Here is a 20,596-nt window from a genome sequence, read left to right as displayed (position 1 = left end):
GGTTACATCCCCCACTGTATGTCCACCTAAACCAGAATACACCAAGTAGGAAAGTCCACTTTCCCCTGGAAGTGAGCATTAGATATGAAGCCCTTACTGACCTGGATAGCACAGACTTACTAAATCAAGGGAGAGGAGTGTTGGCATATGACGTAGCCACAACCATCCAAGTAGAGGGAATAACAACTACTGATAATATACTATGTAATGAGACAGTTAACACCTCTCCCACCCAATTAACCTCCCACGAAACAGCCCAGAAACCAATATACTCTAACTCTACATTTAGTTGTAGGCAACAGGGAAGCGTGGGTGACGAACAATTATTACAGATTGTTTCCTGGAATATTGCCGGAATTAAATCTAAGCTAAGTGACCCTGAATGGGGTAGGATGGTTAATAGTAATCATGTATGCCTGTTTTAAGAAACATGAGCGACAGAACGGGTACATAGGGTGGGGTTTACCACATTAAGTATCGAGGCTGGGCCATCAACAGCGGGTCGTCCGGCTGGGGGGCTGTTAATTTGGGTCAGGATAACATTGGACTGTGAAACTATAATACTTGGGGTAGACTTCCAGGAGATTCTTGGTATTGATTTAATATGGCCAAAAAGGAACATCCAAATTATATTGTTTAACATTTATAACAGGTTCAACAGCCACTGTAAGCACTCGGAAACTATAACAACGCTAGTTAACTACCTAGAGAATTGTAGTGGTGGGACCTATCTAATTCTTGCTGGCAATTTCAACACGACCTACGAGCCGGTAGATTATGTGCAGGAGCTAATACAGGAAGGAGAGCAAGCTAGGGGTGTTAATAAGCTACATACTTCTTCCATTAAAAGACTCACTAAAGTTGGGCAGCAGGTATTATCTCTTACTTTAGCTCACGGGGTGCAAGCCTGTAATGAGCAGACACCATCTGATGAGGCAGCCAAGTTTAATTTTAAGAGGGGGAGTACTAAAAGTAATATAGACTACATCATGGTGGACCTTGATATGTGGCCATATGTTAAGGATATGACCGTCCAAATCTGTGAGGACAGTGATCACAAGGCTCTCTTTTTGGAGTTAATTGGCCTCCCAATTTTTGATAACCAAACCCCTAAAAGTACAGCCCCAATTGTAACTATGAACAATAACATAAGAATTAAATGGCCCAGGGTAATAGCAGACCGGAAAACACTCCCAAAAATTTACAAAGAAGTGGCTCAGACTCTCATAGTCTTTAGTGATCTAGACCAAAAGGAGGATGATTTTATCTTAGCCAGTTATCAGAAATTGACCAATAGCATTAAACAATATTTCAGAAAATCATCTAGTTTTAATACTTTCAAACGAAATACTGCCCCATGGTATAATGAGGATTGTAGACTAGCACAGGTTGATCTACTGGTGGCAGTCAAGCAGGGAGTACGAGAGGACATTAAGAACAGAAGAATGATGTATAAGAGGGCCCAGGCTGGAGGAAAAAATAGCTTGGAGGCTGATAGCTGGCCTTTATTAGCCGTGGCCTCTAGACAGAAAGATAGTCAACTGTTCTGGCACCTACTTGCTAAGGGCTCAACAAAGCAGGTCAGTGAAGACGACTACTTTAAAAAGCTTTACACTGGAGGGGCCCCTAATCTCGAGGAGGGCCTTGCAGTAGTCATAGGGGAAGGCACCCTAGAGTCAATACAGGAACATGTAGAAGGCTTCTCCCTAAAGGAAATCATGGTAGCAGTTAACCATATCCAGGTTGGAAAAGCTTCTGGCTTAGATAAACTCCCAGGAGATTTGTATAAATCTGAGCCCAATATGTGGGGCCTACTGTTCCAAAAGGTTTTTAATGCTATTCGACGTGGCGGGATATCCCCCCAACCTGGAAAGGAGCTGAAATAATTCCCATTTTTAAAAAAGGAGAGAAAAGGGATCCCTCAAATTACAGACGAATAAGTCTTATAGACAGCTCCCAAAAAGTTTTTTGTAAAGTAATTCTGCTATGTCTTCAAAATTGGATGGAGGAGAATAACATTATTTCCCACCAGCAGGCAGGCCTTAGGCCATCTACAAGCACCCTAGAACACGTTTTTAGATTTTTGCTGCTTACTTGGAAGGAAGTGAAGATCGGGAAGGGCCACCTATATGTTGTATTCGTTGACCTTCAAACAGCCTTTGACTCCATTGATCGTAACAAGCTGTGGGCTACACTTGGAAAACTAGAACTCCCAAGTGACTTACTTCAGTTATTGGTTCGCCTACACCATGATAATTACGTCAAAGTCAGGTGGAAGTCAGATGGCAGTCTTTCCAATAGTATTGCAATTTCTAAAGGTGTACGCCAGGGATGTGTGCTCATCCCAACCCTTTTTACTTTGTACATTAATGGGTTGACACAAGAGCTATATGACTGTGGGGGTGATTCCCCCCCAGATTAGCAGGCAGCCCTTTGCCCTCCTTGCAGATGACACATTGCTTGTCTCCAAGACCCCGATGGGTATCCAGAATATTTTAAACAAGTTTGCTGAAGCTTTCAAAGATCGGGGCCTTGAGATCAACTGCTCTAAAACAAAGTATATGGTTTTTAACCCCTATAAATCCTCCAAGGGGAAACTGACGCTGGATACCCAACATCTAGAGCAGGTTAAGGGTTTCAATTACCTGGGAGACAGAATTAGTGACAACTTAGCTTGGACTCCCCAAATCCAGAGGAGTGAATTGTCACTACAACATGTGGACTGCGCAATATCTAGGAGGGTAAGACGCTCAACCTTTTCCCCAATATCCCCCACATTTAAAATATACTGGGCCAAATGCCTAGGTGTATCCCTATATGGAGCCAAATTGTGGGGCCTGGAGAATACGAAACAGTTAGAGGTAGTGGAAAATACATTTTTAAGGGCAATCCTCAAAGTCCCAATCAATACACCAATATTGCCACTACGCCTCCATTTAGGGATCAAATCCATTTCACATGCTGCTGTCCTCAAAGCATTGATGTTCTGTGTTAGAATTTGGACTAACAATACGAAGATCCCCTTAAAAGAGGCAGTGGTGGAATTATTAACTCGCCAAAGCCAGAAAGGCGAATTGCCGTGGTTTAATAGGACCAGGAAGTGGTTGTATCAGCTGGGCTTGGATATGATGTGGGAGGCCCCTTGTTCTATTACAAAAAGAATGACTCCGCTGTTAAAGAAGAGATATTGGGATTTTATAAACTCCTGGGCAAATGCTTCAATTGCCCATCCTGTCAGACTGCACAAGAGACCATAGAGCACTTTATTTTCTTGTGTCCTGCGTATTGAATGATAAGGAAAACAAGGATTATCACAGCCTGCCGACTGCTTTCTTTCACACGACCCTCCGAAGCACTACGCATATTCAGTTCAGACACAACAAAGTGGCTTGTCTTTGCAATAACTAGATACCTGTTATATGCTTGGTGGAAGAGATTGACAGCTTTGTCTCAATAAGTGCTGGGGTCGGATTGGTTTTAGTATATGTGTCCTTCTATCTGTATCTCTACTTTTAGAATTGTAATACTGTAACTTTTTATGTCCAATTGACAGTTGATTTAAGCAAGGTTTTAAATCATTATTTTAAGAAATGTTTTTTAACGTATTATTTGATAATGTGTATATTTGAGATTTTATGTCGGTTATGATCATGCTATTGGACGATCAATAAAATAATAATAACTCCTCACAACTGACAAATCTAGATTGCCTAATGGCCAAAACCATGTGGTAAAGTACAATTCAGAAAGCAACAAATAACCCTGACAGGACAACACAGTGTATCAGTGCAGAGTTCAAACAGTTTACAGCAGTACAGGACTATTTTAATGGAATACAAGCCTGTGTCAATACCAATAGCATAACCAGTGCTTTAAGGGCAATGCAAACTGGTGGGGTTTCTGAAAAGTGCATGTTCTATCAAGCGTACCTAGGCATCCTTTCTAAGAGATGTGGCCTATGCAGTCAAGGGTGTGGCTTAAAACATGCAACCTAAAATTCTCTACTTATAGCATGCCACCCAATCCGTATTTATTCTGGTACAGGCTTCTGTTACTGCATGCCTGAGTTGGCACACACACCGTGTCTGTGCAAGGAGGGAGCATAAATGCTCCATATAGTTGTGAATATGGATAATTTCTGCTCTCTCCCTTTCATGCAGCACAGCTCAGCAAGTTCCCTTACTGCATTAATAATAGTAAAAACGCTTCATAGAGGAAAGTCAGTTCACAGTAGACACTATACAAGAGTAACACACTGCAGGAAAAAATATAAAGACACAATATTCTGGAAAAAGCAAATACTCATAGTGATCTCAGGATTAAAACAAGTTAAATGTAAATAGAAACTGCATCACTGACTTGGATTTCCTTAAATATTTTTGCAGTTACTGTTAAGAAATAGATCAGTGTTTTGCATTTATAGTTGAGGCTGCTACTGAACGGCGGTGGTGAGGCGGGGATGCCGTCGGCTGTCGCCTCTCCTTCTACGTCTTCGCAACAGGTAGCATACAGCCTCTCAGAATCCCATGGGCAATCACGACGCTGCCTTACAGCAGCATTGTGATTGGTCTGAACACTGGGGTACAGTGCTCAGAGAGGGGATAGGAGGCATCAGATTGTGCATCGTGGCCTGGTAGGGAACATGCAAAGTGCGCATGACTGTTTGGCAGTCCCAAGATGGCCGGACAAAATGCCATGGACACTTTAGAGTGTGCTTAATACTCCTCCTTTTGGCCATGCTCTGGCCAGCTCAACCCCACACTTAAGCAGGAAGGAAAACAAAATTGATAATAGCATCCGTTATTATCATTTTAGTTTTACTTTTTAAACTGCTTGCAGAGCAGTTGGGCGAGGAGCCGCCACCAGAACCTAGGGCACTATAGGGAAGGGAAATGTTTACAACACAATTTACCAAGGACTGGCTATCTGCTTGACAAGACAGCAGGGGTATACACGCAGAACTAAAGCCGCTCATCTGGAAAATGGAAGCACGTTCATTTCCACAACAACATGCCCCAGAATTAGCTGCAAGCAGCACAGGTACTGGAGTTCGGTGACTGCTTGGGCTATTACTGCTGCAGGAGAGCTCCTGGACAACCTTCAAGCACGTCAATAAAGGACAAAAGGTTGCTCTTCACATGCCCACCAGGCAGCAGCAGGTCGGACAATCCATAGCTTGCAACACATGTGGAGGATGAGGTGAGCTGCTGAGCACAGCAATTAAAATGTGCAAATGAAATTTCATACTCATTTCCCATCACCTTGGAATGTACAGATTGTGACAGGTCAAACGTTTTTTCATAAAAGTCTTTATTTAGTTGTATTTACTCTGGCATAGCAGATAGAACACAGCGTGGCTAGGTTTTTCAAAGACACAGCCCACACATGGCAAATAATATGCAGCTAATTTAGCACACCCTTAACACAACCTTTGCAGTACTAGGGAAAAAATAAAGTTAAAAGACATATGGGAAAGTAATGCCACTGTACATTCTACTCAGACCTGACAGCTCATACGGTCTCATGATACACAAGTCACCAGTGTCTGCTCTAAAAGAATATACATACACACACACACATACACAGCACCATAAGAGCAAGGAAAAACCGCAGCATAATAGATGGAACCTGCATCCAAGACATATATCCACATTTATATTCTACAAATACCCTGGTAGTCCATAATATTGATACGGAAACCAACCAGTCTAAGTCACCACCTCAACCTCTTCTACATTTTCTATGTACGCATGTACGTTTACTACTTACCACTGCAATTTCTTTTCACACTTCTAGTACTTTTCCTTGTATTTAGATTTATTACCAGAAATGTACCTCTTTGAAAGTAGCTTTTTTACTACAGGGAATACATATCCTTTGAATTGAATGAATAGGGAGAAACAGGCTTGTGAGTGTGCATACAGCCGCAAGCACAGATTAACAACGTTGCCTAACAGTAAGAGTAAACTAGCATATAGCCATTACCTTACCGAGAACATCATAACAGGATCTTGGACTATCCAAGTAGTAAAAACAGAACTGGTGGCAATTCAAACTACCAGCCTACAAACACCATTCTCCTCCCACCTCCCCTACAGTCCCGGACTGGCCGTTGCGGGCATCGGGCAATCCCCCGGTGCGCCGCAAGGGTGGGGGCCGGTTTTGGGCCTTGGGGGCCGTATTTGTTAGAGGGCCGTTTTTGCAGCATAGCTGCAAAATCGGCCCTGTAAAAAAATCGGCTAGAAAACCGGCCCCGGCAAAGAGCTCGGTCGCACCCCCAGGGGGCTGGCCGAGCACTTTGCCAGGGCCTTTTTTGGTTCTCAGTCCGGCCCTGCTCCCCTACAGCATTTCTATTGCCTTCCATACTCTTCACCAGAGCACCCCTTTCGCAGCTCTGCACATCTGACAAGTCACCCACAGACACCCTCCCGAATGCCCCTCTCAGGTGCCTCACCAGACAGCCCTATTTTCGCCCCCTCTCACACTTCACCAGCTCGTTGTTGTAGGTCTGCAGCACTCACCCCCTGCTGGCTCATCCGTGCACCCCATTCCCCCTGCCTGCAGCACTCGTCTGCTGTCTCCCGTAACAGCCTCACTACATAAACCGGTGACGCGACCAAAAGGCGGAGACCGCTGCAGCCATCTTGGAAGAGAGAAGTAAACAGGAGCGGATATAGTTTGCTACTACGACGCAAAGAGTCAGAACATGATAGCGTCATCATGAGTTAGACTGTTATAAAGCAGATTCCAGAGAAAGAAAGCAAATTGTAACTAATTATAGGTACACCACAGAAGCACATATCTACATGTTTTTAAACCATTCCAGCTACTTTTGAGTAGTAATATTGTACTCAAATTATTCTTTCTTGTAAAGACGTGGCTGACTGTTTTATTCCACCTAACTACACGAACACCCGGCTCTCCTTACTTACCACCAGGCCCAAACTACTGGTGGAAGGAACAACTACGGAAATAGAGACTCGAACCGCAGAGGCCATCTTAGGACATAGCTCTAGGGCGTTAAAATATGGGGACATCTAGCCTAGACTATAAAATCTCATAGAAATAAACCTGCTTAGATCTAATACCTAAATATAAATAAATAGATATGCGCATTTATATGTTTTCAATATCTTAGTCTAGTACGTTTTGAAAAACAAAAATGATATCCGAATGACAATTTATTGCAGTATGTTTTGTTTGTTTTAGGGACTGTGATTGTTTACTCTTAATGGGCACAACGCCAGTTTAAAATAGGAACTTAGGGGCATATTATCAAGAAAGAGCGTTACATTATCGCAGCATTTATCGGCAGGAAACTTCCGATAAAGCGGCGATAATGTGCTTGATAATATGCTCTATGAATTCCAATCGAAGCCCATGTTAGATGTCTTCACATCTAACATGGGCTTCGATTGGAATTCATAGAGCATATTATCAAGCACATTATCACTGCTTTATCGGCAGTTTCCTGCCGATAAAAGTGGTGATAATGTAACGCCCTTTCTTGATAATATGCCCCTATGTTACTCCAACGAGCCAATGGAGTCTGGGTGCGTGAGTGCGTTTTTTATGTTCATATCTACTTTCTGCATGGCTGTCTCCTTTTTGTAGTTATTGAAGACGTTTGTCGCGCGTGGCCATCGGATAATGACAGGTTACGTCATTAACCGGCGTGAGCGGAGTTGCAGCACATGAAGTGATATGGCTTACTCTGCCGGGCGTGAGCAGCTATCTGTTGCTTGGAATACCCTGAGCCTTGGTCTCGTACCAGCCGGTGCCCTGGGACTGGCATGTTCCGAAGCCGTGGTGAAGGGGAGGGTGAAGGGGGTGTAGTTTAATGAACATGTTGGTCTCATCCGCGAAGATATAAGACATACTTGTCAAACTTATTGATTTTGAACTGAGTTAGCTACAACTTGTTAGCAGCACTACAGTTTACTTTTTTATCGTAGCCACCCTTTTGCTTTTGTGAAAGCGGTGTTGGATTAAACATAAACCTGGTTAATCGGAGCTTCCTTAGCTGGTGGATTAAATGTATTGACTGGTTAACGGCGACTCCTTGAATATGGTCAAGATCAACAGCAGCTCTCTGAAAGCTGCCTAGTATTTTCGAGGTATGTACAATAGGATTTTTTGGTAGGGTCGACACAGTGAGCAAACCACTGAGATGAAATATGTTCTGTTGTAGTTTGTATATTCCATGCTGTCATTTCAGTCAGAACAAATCCGCACAATTGTTATCTCTAGAAATTAAGTGGGATGAAAATGGTGGGGTATCTAAAAGGGGCAAACCCAGGAAGTGTAACTATAAAATCCTTTCCAGCCTCCCAAAACACGTAAGCACTTGATATAATGTTGGTAAGAATGTAGTAAAAGCTGGAAATTCCAAGGGCATAGATGTCCAAGTATAACATGTTGCAAACAAGCATTTGCAATGCAATAGGTCTCGCATTTAAGAAAGTTTGAGCTATTGGCATTGTAAATGACAATGCCTTTTATTTATGTTTTGGTTTTTAAAACATAAAAAAAAACGCATTGCCATTTACAATGCCAATAGCTTAAACTCGCGTAAATGCAAGACCTGTTGCATTGCAAATGCATGTTGCTAAGGGAGCCTGTGTACGCGTTCGATATACAGGCTCCCATACAGTTCAATGGGAGTCTTAGCGAACCGAGTCCATCACCATACAGATGCAATGGAATTGGTCACTCGGACTCGTGGAGCGCAATTCGCTAGGAAAGCCCTCCAGATCCGAGTCGTACGGAGGGCTTTCCTAGCGAGATCATAATTGGCCCCTTAGAAGTAAATGTGGATGTGACCAGGGGGAGTTGCTTTAAAAAAAGAATACTTATGCTGAATGGGAGTAGTTTAGGGAGGGTTAAAGAGGGCTTTAAGGAGGGACACACACACCCACCCACAAAAAAGTAAGGCCATTGCTATTCACAAACTTCACCTCTAAAGCTACTACATCCAAAAAGGATCCAAAACAGTAGTAAATGATCTCCAATGAGCATTGTTAAGTCTAGCACCACGCATGGCCTACCACTAGTACCGCAACACCCTTCCATGAAATAAAATGGAGGCAGAGACTTAAAATAGAACCCCATAGAAAATTAAGCTAAATACTTTGAATTCTTTTAACTTTTTTGATGTATATATGAATTTGAGTTAATGCTTAAAAAATGACTTTCAAATAAAAATAAAAACAATATTTTATGGTAAAATATGCCGATAACGTTTTTTAATTTAAATTGAAAGGCAGTTTAAATATTTTTAAATAATTATATTTATTTAAATTAATTCTATACATACATGTTTGTGCCTTCTAATGCACAATATGTGAGTAAAAACGATTTACTTTAGATATTTAAAAAAATTATTTAAATGTAATTTTTGTATTTAAATCAACATAATATTACTAGTGCTGTTTATTTTTTTTCCACATTTTAAACATATATGTCATATATAAAAATGTATTTACAGGGATATTTAACATAAAATAATATTGTCACATTTAAATAAAATAAATAATAAACGTTTCAATTTTTTCTGATACTTTACCATGAGGAGATCTCCACCCCAATGGTAGAGAACTCTGCCGATATGAGAAAAGTTAATAGTAGTTACTTTACACTATCAACTTAATTCATAAATTAAATACAGTAAATTACATTTAGTTTTTAAAGATTTATTTTGAAAAATCCACCTAAATTAAAATATTTCTATTTACTTCATATTTATTAAAACAATATTAAAATATTTGATAATAAAATAGTGTTTACTTTTATATGCATACAACTTTTTAAACATTGTAATAAATGAATGTTTTAAAAAAGTTAAATTAAATTAATTTATTTAAACATTATTTCCTCTGGGGTTCTAATTTAAGTCCGTTTCAATTATTTTCTATGGGGATGGGGGGTGTTGCAGTGCCAATACTGGTTGGCTGTGTGTAGTGTTGAAGGTATTCCAGATCTGAGCAACTACTCTTTTGGATCCTTTTTGGCTTTAGTAACTTTGCATCTATCTCAGACAGTGGAGATATGTAAGTTTACACTTTGTATAAATGTACACTGTGGTGAAATGCAATTAATAGTAAATTTAGTAAAAATCTAACAGTAGATTTAGGACCTGATTATGAATTTGGCTGTGTGGGAGTGGAGCGGAAAGCCACTGCCAACTCCCACACTGCCAAACTTCACCGCAGACCTCCTGCCAGATTATGAGTTGTAATCCGTGCGGGTGGTCCTGCGGTGGCTGTCCTACTGCACTGCCTTACAAAGGCTGCACCGCCAGCATATTGTGTCCTCAAACCACTGCAAGACCACCAGAGATCACGGATCCCTGGCAGTAGCAGGGGTCCTATGATGGTCTTACTGCCAAAGTCATAATACAGCGATCGTAACGCCCATACAGTGGTTGTCACACACCCACAGTGGATTTGTCGGTCCATTGGACCACCAAACTCATAATCAGGCTCTTACTCACATAGAAATTTACCTTCATAAAGAGGCCCATGAGTGTTTGATCCCTGAATTTGGCAATCATCTTCCCTGATACTGATTGTAATGGCAATTTTGTATTCTAAGTAGAAACCCCTTTTCAGTATATACATCTAAAAATACAAGTCAATCATCCATCTTGTGTCTAGAAATAAATAAAATAGTCAGGTTTGTGTAATTTTTGGTTATGGTAGTAAGTGTCAAGGTCAAACCAATACTTTGATCAAGGCTTTAAAAACTGAAATTGTGTAACAAATTTAGGTTCACTTTCCCCTCATTGGCAGTGTTGTGTTACCACTGATAATATAGGAACACCATCCATCCATATGCCAGTACAAGGTTTGAGGAGATTCAAAAATTTAACATTGACTACACCTTACGTTTTTCCAGTTTCCTACGGTTAGAAAGAAAGCTTGCCTTACGTACCTTCATTAAATAGTTGCTTTTAGTATCCCTTTAGAGGAAATTATATAATTAAATTACATTTCTACCTCATAGTGTGTCACACATGTCAGGAATAACACTTTAAAGGCTCAGAGGAAAAGTATGAACCCTACATATTAGAGCCGCCAAAGAACTGTCAAAACCTCTGCAAGGATTATCCATATAAACAATGGCCACTTTGCCTACTGTTTTTGAGGCTGCTAGGATACCCAGCTCTAATCTAAAGAGGCATTTTAGCATTGCAGGACAGACATGAAAGAGTTTTGACTGTCCCCGATGTTCACTTTGGTCTAGTACATTTGTTACAGAGTATATTAGAACAATAGGGCAACAAGGAGACCACCTTTTCCACAAAGCCTTCCACAGATAGAAGAAGGTTAGAACCCCCGAAAATAGGTTGGTAATAAAAACAAGATAATACATTACTACGTCTCGCCATTGGACGAGAGACCATTAAAATGTGGTACCCAATTCAATAGGGTTGTATTTCAGAATATTGTGGTCAGAAATATCAACTGACATAATAACTGTGGCCTACATATTGCTTCTAAATATATTATCCCATTGGGTACAAAGATTCCACTATTATCTCTAATGGGGTGATATTTTTGTAAACAATATTTAGGACGAGATATTTATGTCAAACAATATTCTGACCACAATACCCCTTCTGAAAACTAAGTGAAACAGCATTTTCTACTCCCAAAACTCCTAGCATTGGATTTGATGCCATTCATAAACAGTTGTTGTTGTAATCTGTTATGGCATTCTGAAGGGTATGTATCTCCCCCCAGATTTTGGAGTGGGGACAAGGGTGGAGGGACGAGGTGATAGCAGAATTTCCCCCTCCCTTCCATGATTCGCAGGGCCATTAGTGCGCAAAACGCTATGTATACTCTCCCTGTACTTGAACTGCTGACCTGCTTTTATTTATCTGTGACCAATCTGATGATCATAGAATGAAGGTGAGTCAGGAGGCCACATTCTCCCTCTTCCCCTTCCTTTGTGCTGTTTACAGCTGCACGCATTCTGCAAGCCTGAAGACAAAGGGAGAGAGGAGACAGCAGTCTTTCCTGATTGCGCTGCCATAACCCCCTGCCACTATGAAGACGAGCCCTTCCTCTTGAGGTAGGACTCAAGAGGGAACCGAGTCCCACTCAGCTTGCCACCTGCAGGATGAAAAGGAGGCCCAGTGAAAGAGGGCATTTTCCTAGGATCACTTCATTTGGTGAAATGTAGGCGAGATTGAGCCAGATTTAAGTTTCTCATACTTCACACTTCGCAGTTCTAGAACGGTATCATTTCAAATATCTACACCTAATGTTTTTACCTAGTTAATGAAGGGGTCGATTACAGTGTGGATGACAGGGAAAATCCACATTTCATTTTGAACAGTTTTGCTTAGTATTTTTGTTTTGTTTTTGGTGTTACATACTTTAGCATACTGATATACATTATGATATTTTCTGTTTTGTATCATCTCGTTTGACTTGCATTATAATTTGTTTAATTAATGTTCAAGTATTATGAGTACAGACAGAAACAAATCGACAAATAAAATACAAAACAATTAAAAGTCAGGGTACATTGCTGATAGTCAAGCAAGGTATTAACAATACAGTGTTTCTATCAATGCACCTGAATAAATGTTCACACATTTCACAATGTTACAGGGAAATACGGTGAGTGCAGTCCTTGCCCATAAGGATGAGTGCACAAGACCCTAAATAGCAAAACACAGTTTGACTGTCACAGTGGTTAGATTGCATATTGTATTGTAGTCAATCAGGTCTCTGTGTACTGGTAGCATATGTATCTGAGGTGTAGAATGCTTACTTTAATATGTGGGTTGGGCTATGGGAGGTTGATGGTTCAACGTCGTCATCTTCAGCAGTGTGGAATAAGAAGGTACATAGTAGGCCCTAGATATCTTTGGGTCTTGAAGAAGGGGGCTGTAGTATCGCATATTTTCAACTTCTTGTGTTACAGAGGGCAAGCTCTCCTAGCCAATCTTCTGACTTGTGTCATAATTGATTCATCATGAAGAGGAAATCAATGAATATTCCATGTCACATAGCGCCCTTTCAAGTGATGTAGATTTCATTACACAGTTCTTAATATAGACCATAACTCCAGGAACTTCTTCTGTTTAAATACTTCAAGTTTTGACCGATGTGGAGCTGCCCAAGATCACAGAGAAGTAGAACTGTGGTCTCAGAGCCAGTTTACAAATGATGAACATTAATCGGTGCGGGCACAGAGGGTCTGAGGAGAGAGGGATGATGTGTCTTGGACACGGTGAGTCTGCGGAGAAGGGGATGACCTGTGTTGGAGACAAAGGGTCTGAGCGGAGGGCTATGATCTTTCTTGAGTACAGAGGGGCTAGGGGGGCAGGGATAGTCTATTAAATAAATCACAAGAAGTAATTGTACACCACACATCCTGAATTCAAAAATATTAATGTGCCGTCATCTGTTAATGAAGAAAAAAGAAGGCACAGCGAAATAAAATCTGCTTGGGATCAGACAGGATTATCAAGTGGGGAACCCCGGATTGACCTCAGTTTTTGTAGTTTTACATTGTGCAATTCAGCCTCTAGATTGTAGTGTAGCTCCTATTTTCCCAATAGGCTCTGCGCATTGGAATAGTACCTACAGCAGTAAAGGCCTAGGCCAGACGTTAACTAGGTCTACTACTGTCGATACTAGACTTAATTTTTGGGTTTGCCAGCTAAGCTCAGAGTTCGCTAAAAACTTTCTCGAATGTTCAAGGAAGGATTAACTCCCCTGATTAGACAAGAAGGGATTTAGTTTCTGACAACCATAGAACATGACAACTTTGCTCTCCCCTAATCAAGAGTCAATCTCGAGAGTCGTGTGAGCACAAGGCAATTATTTTACTCAGTCAGTACGTGCATTCTTAGTCTCATCAGAATGTAGAGAAAAGGAAGAGACGGGCGTGTTCAATAAAAGATGTTATTTATTGATCAGTCTCTTTTCTCGTACAAGAGAAATGGATCGATATTATTGCAATACTTATAGTTAAGTAAAGTGCATACATTAAAAGCAATAGTATAAAATAATACTGTAAAAACATTGATATGGTTTCTGAGCCATATGATGTTTTAAAATGATTAAAATATATTTACATACACATATACATTTGACTAAACGTACTCAACTGGTGTTTCTAAATACGCCTACCCCGTGTACCTGACCTAAGTCTAATGCGTGGGCGGGAATAGAAAGTTACAGTTTAAGTTAAGTTTGTTTTTGCCAAGTGAATAACTAAAGAATTCTCTAGGAGGGGTTATTCAGTTCTGTACCTGGAATTTAGGATATATGAGGAATGGTATCTCTTTCTCTGCTCTCGATATTCCAGGCTGCCTGCGAGGGCTACCCGGAAGCGCCGGTGCTGGGTCTCTCGGCTTGAGATAGCAGCGCGTCTCTCAGCGCGTCAGGAAGGCGGGGCTGCTGCCTGCGGGGTCTGCTTCTGCTCTCGGCTTCGGCAAGTATGGCTGCTCCGTCCTGTCACCACGCGTGTGTTTTGCATAGGGCAAGGTCGGCAATATTTATACCTTAAAGGTGCCGGGATTGACGTAAGGATGGACATAGGTACGTCAATAAAGATGTCATACGACTTGCTCGTTAGCACATTCTTTACTAAAGTTCTCTGTGAAATCAAAACAATGGCCGCACGGATTATCCAGGTTGTCATAGGTTTGATTTGTTATGAGAACGTCGTATGCCTTATCAGGGGCTGGAGGAATGTCGCTTGTCTAATTAGATCTCAAGCGTTATGACCTAATCAGATAACACGTTCCTGTGCCGTAGTGTGACTGCGTCAGATAACGGTATCTGCATCATGGGGGATTTCTTGCCTCATGGGCTGACTGTTAGTTAACTAGCTAGGTAGTTTAACCAGAATAGGGTCAGGAATAGGGGGATCGATTCAGAACCTATAGAAATACACGACACCCACTCCACGCTAACTATGGTCATATCTACTAATCTATGCATAGTATAACATAGTACAACATACTATAGAGTATAGTGTATACCTTACCACCCCAAAATACATAAAGGCATTTTGAAATTTTCAAATATACTGAAAAATTGCAGTCATATATATTGTATGCACTTAAGCTATGAATTAAATGCAAAAGTAAACACGCATCGTTATGCATTATTGCTTGTTGGTATATGAGAAATACACATGAAATGGCTCTTAATATGGCTATACAGAAAAAAAGTCGAAACCATTTCATCACATAAAATATATTGTGAACATACCAGCGGGCAGCTAAAGTCTATATAAAGTCTATAAAGTATCTAAAAAAATAGAAATCTTAGTTCTCTAGGAATAGTTTCTTACTTTAAGCAGAAGATCAGTGTCCCGGGGCAAAAATATATAGAAAAATATTTTAAGGGCTTGCTGAAAAAAGTTGCTGTCCGTGAACTGGATTGTAATTGTTCATGTGACTTTATTTTTTAAAAGTTGAAGGCCGAATTCAGGGAACGCCGTGTGCGAGTTTACTCAAAAGTCTCTATTTCTGTTCCGGAGAGAACATCATATCATTCAGGCTTTCGAAAAAACTGTCAACAGCTTCATGGGAAAGTTCCACTAAGTCGGAAATAGGGGTAACCATGCATTCATGCGCATGATTGTCTGCATTGACATTCTGATTTGCATTGCTGACAGAAGGTCGTACCTGTTCGATGTTGCTTTCATCTTGAACTTCACTACTCTTCAATCGCAGTGGTGAAGATTCCAGGAATGCCGTCATCAGAATTGGCAGCCTTTGAGGGCAGCACAAAGCGTGAACCTTGGTAGGAACCAGCAGTGTATCTGCATCCACCGGCGCATCCGATTGTAGCGTCAGACAGGTGTCTAACACGCATTCTTCTCCGCATAGCAGACACCTTAGTACAGGTAAAACACACCTTTGCCACATTGGTCGAAATGATAGAAACCAAGTCATGTTTAGGTCTCTAAGCCGGGAGAGTCCCAGGATTTTTGATATCCGGTCCCGGTATCCAATGGCTAGGATCGTATCTTCCATTGTCGTGAGAGTTTGTTCTGTGACATGGGTTGCCATAACGAAAAATAAGGACTAGGAATAGGATTCCTGCAATTAGTCCCAGGATCAAGGGAAGTCCGCCAAAAATCGAATGGACGAAATCTGGAAAAATACCCAGTATGGCTTTGAATGGTGTTAATGCCATCGAAAATACTGTCTTAAATACCTTTGAGACCCCAGTGGTATCAGAAATATTTAAGATTTCGCTCAGGATTTCCGCGAAATGTACGGGGGAATTAGTTGATAATAATGTATGTATCTCTGCAGTCGTCCTTGCGACTTGTAGATCATACGTTTCTTTAGATGACGTGAGCCTTGTAGGCGTCTGAAGAAGCACTGTTTTCATTCTGCTTAAAGTGTCTATTCGAATAGAAGTAATTTTCAAACCGGGCCATGCCCTTGCCTCCCTGTCTGGAAAGGAGCTGGGGAACAAAGAACGTCCACAGCACTTGACCTTCGCCGTCGTAGTGACGAGATAAGGAGTCCCGGGCATAAGACTACAACATCTGCGGTCTACAATAAGAATGTAACTCCCATTATAGAGTCTTTGAAAGAATGGTTCTATTTCAGTTGCAGGTGCGCCTTGCTGGTGACATGAAAGGTTGTATGAATTCCCTTCACAGGCTCCGTGCAAACTAATACCGTTACACAGAAGTGTGCCGCTTAGTGACATAGCACAATTGTTGCCACTAAGAAACACTTTCTGTCCTTTGTTACTGACACACGCATGTGAATAGGGCAGGTTCCAAGTTGTTTTAAGGTACCCCTTTCCCAATTTCTCGTACATGCCAGCCTGTATATATTTTTGACAGTATTGAAACCTGAAGGTTGAGATTGGAATATTTATGATTCCATGGATTATCCATTCACTGACAGGTCGTTCTGACATTGTCAACGGTAATCTTTCTAGTTTTTCAATGCTCAAGATTGTATAATCAGCACCCTTCTGCGCCATACCGATTTGTCTATCAGTAAGGTTAAAGATTTGGAATAGTGACGTTGTGTTGATTAAACGCCAAGGCACATAGCCAGAACGCAGATTTTGTAACGTCCAGCCAAGCTGTACAATAGAACGCAATTGTGACTGACCATGTTGTAATAACAGTAAGTCTTGCGATAATATATCGATTGCTGAAGACACAATGCTGTCCAATGAAAAAATTCTGGAGGACAGAGTCATTAACCCATTGTCCACTACAGAAAGTGATTTTTCCAAATTAATACGATCAATTTCACGTATTCTCTCTGCTGTTTCAATTTGAGTAACCTTCCAGGCCTCATTGTATGCTGCATATACAGAGGCTGCTATGAAACGCTTTAGACGCTGTTTGCGTGGTCCCATTATGAAATCACGCAAGTCAGCACCATCAGTAAGTAAAGTTAGGTGTTGCTTAATTTCAGGCAGTGTGGAAGACTGTAGCCATTGAAGGCATAATTTGCCCACACTGTAGGTTGTTATTATCCCTGGGTGATGTCTTTGGGGATATCTAGGGTCTGGCCTGGTCATTTTGAAACCCTGTGTTTTATTCAGGAATCTATCTTGACAGTTATTTGTATCTGTGGGCCAGATCAACCATTGTTTCCAATCAGGATGTGTTCTGTTTTGGTTAAGTATATGGTTTATGTCTATTTCTTCATCTGTATCAGAGTTATTGCTAAACATTGTTGGCTTTGGAATAGACGGGTTATTTAAATCTTTGATTTTGGCTAACCAAGACAGGTGGGTTGTTGAACAGTGTCATTTAAAAATATCATTTGTTCTGGGATCATGCAGGCTCTAAACAAAGCTTCTATACCCTGTACTTGCCATTCTTTTGTACCCCAAACACTTTTCAAATCAACATTTTTGTCCCAATAATCGAATCCAAAAGTATTCATTTTTTCAAAGAATGAATCAGAATAAATCAATTTTGTGTTGGTTATCATGGTTTTGGTCCCTGTCTTGTTTGACAATTTATAATAAAATGTTTCAGCATTACTAGTGTTAAAACCTTGAAAGTATGAATATTTGTCATAAACGGTTCTAGAGCTCCCTTTTGGAGGTGTAGCACAATGTTCCCATTGATTATAATTTAAAACATTTCTAGGTTGTGCAGATTTATGCAAGAAATGGTTACCATAGTGGTTATAGCAATACGTACTATCATAATTTGTAGAACCTTGCAAATAATCATGTTTTGTAAATTTAGCAGACATTACTAAGTCAGACATCATATTGTTTATACTTTCAAAGTCCCAATCATCAGCAAATGAGTTTGGTTTTGCAAAGTCACTCAAAGAGATCTTAATTTGGTGTGGATATTTCAGGATCTCGACCGGACCATAAATTTCATAGTCAGTGTTGTCCCAGGCTACCCCACCAGGTATTGGAATTGCTGTGAAGTTGGCTGAAGAAAGTTCTGAAGAAAGTTCTCTTTTCTCGACGTGTGAAGATGTGTGTGGTTTGAGGACCAAGTTGATGTTCTGACTTGCTGTGTCCATTTTAGCATATTTTCCCTCAATGAAGCGTCCCAAAGTAAATACCATGATGAGCCAAAGTATGAGGATAAATGCACCAAAACCCACCCAAAATTCAATCCATGGAGAAATCAGATATGTTTCTTTTAGTTGTTTCAAAAGTTCCTTCGCTTTTTCTTTAAAGGATTTTGATGATGGCTGTGTCTTTTGTTCGCTGAAACCTTCAGAGGAATCATCGAAGTTGATGAAGTAACCGGATGCAGTTCTGTCAATTGTTCCAATTGGTTCAGGATTTTTGTTTCTTGCATTTTCACTTGGTACTTCAGTATAGATTGGTGTGTCTCTGCTAAATGTCTTTATTTGGGTTTTCAGAGGTCTAAGTTCTATTGCATTGTTGCATAGTCCTTGTTGTTCTTCTGTAGGCGTTTCGAATGTGATGAGCCTCTTTGTTAGGACCTCTGTACTGGTAGCAAACCTTGGTGTTCTGCTACTTATTGGGAGTCCACTTGGCCTACTGTTTGTTATCGGCCACATGTTGTGGTTTTACCAGGTCGATGGATACAACTCGGTTCTCCTTTTTTCCAGCAAGTGGCGGTAGTACAACTGATCTTGTCCCGTTGACAGACAAGACAGGAACTGCTTTTCTGTAAGAAGGCCCAAATTCCTTCTTTACCGCGATCTTCTCCCTGACTAGATCCCCGACTTTTGGAATCCAGACAGGTCTTGCTGGGACAGGTGGTGATTCTTCAGTGGTTGTTGGCTGTTGTTTCAACTGTATGTTGCTCAGGTCTTTTCTTGTTTTGTTTAAGTCCTGCAAAATAGCCAAACGGTCTTTGACATCAAAGCTTTTTTCTATTACCACTGAAGTCTGACTATCAAGGTCAGAGATCAACATCCTAGTTCCGAATAATAATTCGTACGGACTGAATCCCTTCAGAGAATTTCTTGGCAAGTTATTTAGACTACGTTGGACACTTATTAGATGTTTGACCCACCCAGCTCCCGAACCTAATACCTTTGCCGTTATAGATTGCTTTATGTCACGGTTTTTTCTTTCAACAATTCCGTTCCCCTCAGGGTGAAATGGACAAGAGTACCGCAATTGCACGCCCATGCTGACCATGGCCTCCTTATAAGCCCGAGAGCTAAAAGCAGGACCATTGTCCGAATGCAGAATGCCAATTGCGTATGTGCCGATAAAGACCCGCAAATCTTTTATAACAGTTCTGGCGTCAGCCGTTCGCTGGGGCCACATCCATATGAATCTCGTGCATGAGTCCACTGCGACCAAGATATATTTATAGTTACCATCCCTTTGTAAGGGACCGCAGTGGTCTAGATAAACACAGGCTAATGGTTTATCCGAGATTAGAAGGGGCGTCTGTGCTGGACGTCTCACAGTTGATACTTTCATTTTTTGACATATTTCACATGCTAGAACATAGTTCCTTGTTTGTCTTCTCATTTGTGGCCACCAGTATCTCTGTTTTAATAATGATACTGTGGCTGAGACGCCAGCATGGGTAGAAGCAAGCCCTTCGTGTGCCGCTATTATTAGTCCTAACCTATGTTCCATGTTTGGAATTGCCCTATCCCCCACTCCAGGGATTTGAGCAAAAGGAACATTGTTTGCATCAGTTATGTATGAGTATTTTACTGGAAAGCCTTTCGGGAGTGTTTCTATCGAATCCTTTTCTGTAGCGCTGACAGCCTGTAATATTTCGCTGTCTATTTTTGTTTTTGACCGTGTGATGGCAGCTACGGAAGCCGTTTGCACAGCTGCCTTCGCGGCCTCATCAGCCAATGAATTCCCTGCAACGTGAACGCCATCACGTTGATGACTCAGTGTATGTATCACGTGAGTCTTTGGTAGTTCTTTTTGTAAAAGAGCTACTTGTTCCCAGAGCATTTTATGCTTGATTGTGCCACCTTTCGCATCCTTGAAACCATTTTGAAGCCAGATCTGCAAGTATTCATTGTAAGATTGAACGCAATAATACGAATCGCACACTATGAGTGTGGGGAATTCTCGATCCGTATTTTCAAGCGCCATCTTGAATGCTAGTAGTTCAGCTCGCTGAGCTGTACAATCTCCTAGAGATTGTGTTT

Source organism: Lissotriton helveticus, chromosome 2_2 (assembly GCF_964261635.1).
Source record: "Lissotriton helveticus chromosome 2_2, aLisHel1.1, whole genome shotgun sequence".
NCBI lineage: Eukaryota > Metazoa > Chordata > Amphibia > Caudata > Salamandridae > Lissotriton > Lissotriton helveticus.
The sequence above is the reverse complement of the archived record's forward strand: the minus strand, read 5'-3'. Positions refer to the sequence as shown.